The sequence below is a fragment of the Nelumbo nucifera genome, chromosome 7, assembly GCF_055504915.1.
Source record: "Nelumbo nucifera cultivar China Antique chromosome 7, China Antique-T2T, whole genome shotgun sequence".
NCBI classification, from domain to species: Eukaryota; Viridiplantae; Streptophyta; class Magnoliopsida; order Proteales; family Nelumbonaceae; genus Nelumbo; species Nelumbo nucifera.
The window spans coordinates 48,818,710-48,825,651 of record NC_142655.1 but is presented as its reverse complement, the minus strand read 5'-3'; positions in this window follow the sequence as shown (position 1 = coordinate 48,825,651).

Here is a 6,942-nt window from a genome sequence, read left to right as displayed (position 1 = left end):
ATATATTCGAGCTCGATTCCCGAGCCTCACGAGTCAAGCTCTATTAGGCTCAAGCTCGGCTCGTGGCCACCCCTACGTTGCAACAACAATGATGAAAACAAGAACAAGAGGGGAAATGGTGGAAAGAGAAGAAGAAAAAGAAGGAAGAGAGATCGGCGATAAGAGGTCGGAGAGGAGATCGTCGTTAAGTTCAAGGCGGAAATGGAACAAAGAAAGGGAAAAGGGTGAAGAAGAGCAAATAGGGGAATCTAGGGTTGAAACTTTATGGGAGGGTATTTTGATGTATCCGGAGTTTAATGTCTGATTGGTTCGAATGTGTTAAGATGAAGGGGATTTGGGTTTCGAGTGTTTAGGCTAACAAGAGGCAACAAAATGGAACCTTTACTTAACGAGGGAATTTTGGGTTGAAATTTCATGGGTAGGTGTTTTGAGAGGTCTTGGGTCTAATGGTTGTGTCTGATCTAATGGTTGAGGTGTAAGTGGGGGTTGATCAGGGCCATCAGATAGGTATCAAACAAGTTTAGCGATGGATCTGAGGGCTCTTGGGGTGAAATTTGGGTTTTTTGGATTTTTGGGGTGTTTTGGGGAGATTGGAAGGGTCTGATCAGACGTTTGGGTGAGTTAAAGGTTAGGCGGGGAATTGAGCAAAAATCGGGTACTGACATCCGATCCTATAATCAACTTTTTATGCCAAGAAAAAGGCAATTCATTCAAAAGTTAGTTCAGTGTACAATCCTAGAGAAATGAAGTAAGAAATTAGGAACTATGGACCAGGTATAAAAAAAATGAAATGTTAAAAGCTTTCTTGGCCATGGTGTCTGCCACTTGGTTTCCCAAATGCTTGATTTAAGGCCAAATCTTCTATCTCCACAGATGAACAAAGAGGGAAGGCGATGGAACGAGCTACGATGAGTGAACCCCAATGATCTCTTGCTATTAGACCAACCCTGGATTTGGTAGAAGATGTTGCTCCATCAAAATTTATCTTAATATGTAGGGAAGAGGTCATACCTAGATCTAAAGAGAAGGAGACAAACCAACATCTGTACTAGGGGTTTGGTCTTGAGCCTCAAATTCAAATTGTTTTCAAGATCTAAAAATGAAGAGAGAAGGTTGTTTGCAATGGTAAACAGATTGAGAGATTTTTTGTTGAAGATCACCTCACACTATGCTTTCTAGATTTGCCAGTAGGGTTGGCAATCTTGACCCTAACCCATTTGACCCACCCAACCCACCCAATCTATTGGTGGGTCAATATGGGTTAAGTAACCCATTAGGGTCAGTAGAAAAGGGTTAGGGTGGGTTGGGTTGAGGGTACCCATTAGGGTCATGATGGGTTGGGTCGCACAGGTTGGGTCAAAGTCAACTCTATCTATACTCACCAAATCTAAAAAATTATAAGTTGTAGTGATTCAATTTCAAACTCGTGCCTCCTACCATGGCCTCATCTCATTAGACTTCCAAATCACCATGCCACATTTCATTTTGAGATTAAAAGTGAAATTAAATAGATTTTATTCTTTCGTGTTCACATGCAATTTGACAAAAAGTACTTTTACATAAAAACACTTTTACAAAAGTACATTTACGAAAGTACTTTTCCAAAAATAGTTTTACACGAATGCATTTTACGAGAGTACTTTCCGAGAACACTTTTATGAAGGCATAAAAGTGCTTTTACAAAAGTACTTTTACACAAAAGCACTTTTATTAAAGTACTGAAAGCATAAAAGAACTTTTATAAAAGTACTTTTACGAATGCACTTTTATGAAAGTACAAAAGCACTTTTATAAAAGTTTTTTTTGAAAGTACTTTTATGAAAGCATTTTTATAGAAGTATTTTTGTAGAAGTACTTTCATAAAAATACTTTTGCGAGAGCACTTTTATAAAAGTCTTGCATTTTTTGCATTTTATGTATTTTCTACACTTTTTTTGCAAATTTTTTGTATTGTTCTGCATTTTTTACAATTTTTTGGTGTTTTTCTACATAATTTTTGCATTCTTTGGTGTTTTTCATGCATTCCCTACAATTTTCTTGTATTTTTTGCATATTTTCTGATTTTTTTCTACAGAAGTTCTGAATTTTATGTAATTGTTTTAGTTTTTTTGTATTTTTTTGTGTTTTTCTACATTTTTTAGGTTTTTTTTTTGCATTTTCTGCATTTATCTGCAATTTTTGCATTTTCGAGTATACGGGTTGACCTAACTCATTTTTGTCACATGGCAATCTTGAGAGAGATTATTCTCTCAAAATTTATTATTTTGGGTATATAGGTCATCTCAACCCGTTTTTGTATTTATAAGTGAATGTATGATTTAGTATGGGTGAGGGTGATTAAGGGTCAATATGAATGGAACAGAGTGGGTTAGGGTTAGGGTGGGTTATAACCCTTTAACAATGATTGATGATGGATCATGGTGGGTTGGTGGGTCAATATAGGTAGATTGGTATTCCACCCTAACTCAACCCAATCCAATCCACCCATGCCACCCCTATCTGGATTAGAGAATTTGGGGAAATGACGAATGATAGTCACAAGTCCCACTCACTTTCTTATTGTGAAGAGTGACATTCATGAGAGTTCAATTGAGATAAAACTATAAATGGTGATCGTGTAAAGGGATAGCTATTTCTATTAAGAACCCATTTGAGAATTGGGACGGCTTCAGCTTTGATTGATCTGCACTAATTGAACTAGCAAAACTAATTTCAAGGGAGTTATTAGATGAATTATCACATATTGAACTCATTGCCGTAATAGCCATTACTGAGAATATGAGAACGGTCGGCGTATCTGCATTTCTTCTTGGGACTATCATTCACGAACCCATCAGAGCAATTGGATGTGCTGGCTTCCTCTGCAGATTCATCAAGGTCGAAAGCATGTCGAGGGACGGCCTTATTGCTAGGAATCTTGTTGGATCCTGTCCCGAATTTGTAGAAGAGCTCGCACTGAGGATGCAGCATCGAGGTTTTTGCAGCTGGAGATTTTCACATCAACCAGTGTTTTTCGAAGCATGCCAGCCGCAAATTCCTCATTCCCATCTCTGTGATGTTATTGCATCCTTGAACCTCGAATTTGGCCAGCCTTGGGCAGCCATGAGAGATGGCCAGCAAACCAGAGTCAGTGTAATCACTGGTGTTCTTCAAGGAACAAAGACTCCAGCCCAGTACGGAGTGCAATGCCGTCATAGACCGATCAAGCCGATTGATCAGTAAGCAAGAGATTGAAAGGCTAACGCAGGCAGAAGAAAGAGCGAGAAGCAGAGAAGGTTGGTTTGATGTTGAGTGAGCAATCCAAGTGTACGCGTCAAGTTCCCCCGACCCCGACGGCGACGATTACACTTTCACTTCAGTTCTCGAGGCCTGTACCAGTCTCGTTGGTGTAGTAGATGGCTGTAAAATGCATGCCGTGGTTGCCAAAGCTGCGTTTCAATTCAAAGCTAGTTCAGACTTGTCGGAGGGCATTTGAATGGTTGATAAAGAAAACTAGATGATAGACATTTGTGTCTTTTGGTCTATTTAATGACCGGTCAACGGTAGGTACTAAGTTGGCTCGCTTTGAAAGTTTAGGTACTGGATTGACATCTTATGAGTCATGACTGAACCAAAGTGCGATTAGGTCCAAAGCACAGGGTACTAATATGTAATTTTCCTTACATATAAAATATTAAAATAATAAAATCCTAAAATTCAGAAAAAAAAATTAAATACTGCTTACTCGGTTGCCAATTCGGTATCCAACTTGATTTCAATTAATGAAACTTCTAAACCTCTCAAATTGTTAACTTGAAACTCTTGAGCAAATCAAATTGTTAACTTGAAACACTTGGCAAATCTTCTCCGTGTTGACACTTTAAATAAAGAAAATTAGGGACTATGAATTAAGAAACTAAGAGAGTAGGAGAAAATATGTGAGTATATGTGGAGTATGAGAGTTTATGCAATGAGAATTAGGAATGTAAGAGTATTTATAAGAGTTGTAAATTCAATTAATCAAAAGTTACTTTGGTCTTTCAAAAGTTAATTAATCACTTTACCAATATGTCCTCCCAAACTAATTGCTATATAGTTGTTTTTTTCTTGCAGTTGTTATATAATTGTTGGGAGAACATTCAAGTCATTTTTTGCCCCAAGGTAAAGTACACAAATAGTTTATAACTATTGGGGGTTATTTTTGTAAATTTTCCCTAAAAGTTGAAAATAGCCATTAGGGTCCCCAATGGCTATATTCCTCAGGTAGGATGACACGTGTAGGTTTCATGCCAACTTGGCATGCGAGCAGTACTGTGCTAGCCCGACATGGGCTAATTTCCAGTGGCGTGTCATGCAGGCCCATTGGCCTCAAAACTCAACACCCAGCATGGCCCAATGTTTTGGATAGCAGTGGCAATTGGGTGGGTTGAGTTGGGTTGAGTTTGGTTTGGGCTGAGCTTCAACCCAACCCATCTAACCTGCCAACCTATGAAAAGCTTACATGTTTACTCTGGTACTATGAAAAAATCAAAATGAGAAAATATTTAATAATGTCACTTCCCCCTATTATTCTTAGAAAGAGGTTGGAATACGTTTTTCTTTGGAAGAACCCATGCTTGGATGCTATATTGATTAATTTGATGCCTCTTGTATTAATGGTTTATGTTCTGTTCATATGGGGTTCGATTATGATATGGAAAAGATATTGTATAGGAAAAACAATTGATCAATAAATTGAAATCATAAATATGGTAGCAAATAAGGTGTTATTTATCAAAATTCATGGGTGGATTTTGATCGGTCAAAACTCTTTCCATATCATATCTTTTCTGCATCATAGATTTTTTGGTTTATCTGTTGCTTGTGTGGCTAGGGACCACGAGTCAAATTCATGACTTGAAAATATATAATATTGGTACAACTACGGAGATCAGATTGGCACCCCACATGCACATCTCAATGTGCATTGAGAACATCTCCCATATTTGTCATTGGGAGATGATGAAGGGGAATTTGGCCTGACCTCGCAATCACCCGACGCGTGGCGAAAACAAGTAACTCGGGACAGTAGAGCACCCGAAGCGAGCACCGAAAGCAAGTCCAAGCTCACTACTGAGCCCGAACTCCACCAGACCGCTCTAAAAGGAGCCCGAGCTCCCTACCAAGAGTCCGAGCTCCCTACGGGGAGTCCGAGCTCCCTATTAAGAACCCAAGCTCCCTATTGAGAATCCGAGCTCCCTACTGAACCCGAGCTCCCTGCAAGGAGCACGAACTATATTAGGCCCCAAGCCTCACAAAGTTGACCCGAGCTGGCCCATGGCAGCTCGGAACTCCCCAAACCGAACTCAAGACATCTCGCTCGCCACTCCAACACTTCGCTTCCGAAACACCAGGCTGACCAAACGTACTTGACACCAAGGACGTCCGTATCCAAGGGCGACGCACCTAACTGATTTGGGATCTGACGCCTGACAGCCGCACTTCAAACGGCCTCCTGCTACCGCCACCTGCCACCGTCGTTACTAGCCGCAGAGACGGCTCCGACAAAAGGAACAGTGGCGGTTCTGTCCGGCCAGAGGAAATGACATCCGAACTGGCAGGAGTTCAGAAGTAATCATGCCCAATCTGACGGAAGCCTGGAAGTGAGTGCGCGAGGTGGTTATAAAAGGCTCATACCGCCCAGGAACGAGGTATGCTAACTTTTGCACTATCTGGTCTATCTTGCCTTTGAAAGACTCTAACTTGAGCTTCAGAGCCCTTACGCCGGGTTCTCCCCGGAGCTTCTCTTCTCCCTCCGTTTCAGGTCCCTACCACCCAGTTCAGAGGCAAGATCGTTGACAGCTAAGATCGGCCAGATTGTGCATCATCAAGAGATGTTCCTATTACACGGCTGGGAAGTGTTGTGGGGCACCAATCTGATTTCACAACTACGATCGTTTTAACTGAAGCCTAAGTCACCTGGGTAGCCACAATCTTACTTTGAATTTCAGTAATAAATACACTACCATCAAAGGTGACTCTAAGCTGGTGATTGACTATTTAGACCCCCACGCAAGGTTTAAAATTTCGTAATATATCAACCCGTATCAGCCGATACGTATCGTTTCCATAAGAAACCGATACACGGAACATGTAAAATTCATGTGTTCCATTTCTTTTTGTATGTATTGGCCGGTACAGGCCCGTATCGGGCTGTTTCGGATCTGTACCGGTCGATACGGGCCCGTATTGGGCCGTATTGGATCTGTACCCACCGATACAATCCCAAAACAGGCCGATACAAACCTTGTTAGTGTAAAAACTACAAATATTAACAATAGCAAGACTCAAACCTTGGTCACCAGATTTTAATGCACATAATTTCACCACTAAACCAATCCAATTTGTTTGTTGTAATTACATGCATTTTTAGTTTTAAGTCGATTGTTTTTCTTTTCTTAGTGGTGCTTATTAATAAATACTGAAATTAATTATTAAAATTTATATATTAAGTTAATTATATCAATCATTTGAAAATTGATGTATATACATTCATATTTTAGTTTTTTTGTTTTTTTTCACATTTTAGTTATTTCATCATTTTTCAATGACTACTAATTATGTATCGATATCACATTTTATATAAAGGTTAAATTATGATTTTTTACATTTAAATGATTTATTTACAATTATATAAAACTTATAAGCATTGTTAATAACATATTTTTTATGATTTATTTGAATTTCTTAACATATTTATGTGTGTATATTGATTTTTCGTCTATATCTATGTGTATCCAAAATGTATCCCGATACATCTATTAAAACTGTCTTTCTGATACTTTAAACTTTGCCACCACAGAGATTCAAGCCGATTATTGATAACTGTAGAGCCTTATTCGAAATGATGGAGGGTGATGACTGATGAGTACCGTCATGTCTATCTTGAAGCCAACAAGGCTATGGATGGTAAGCTAATAGTGC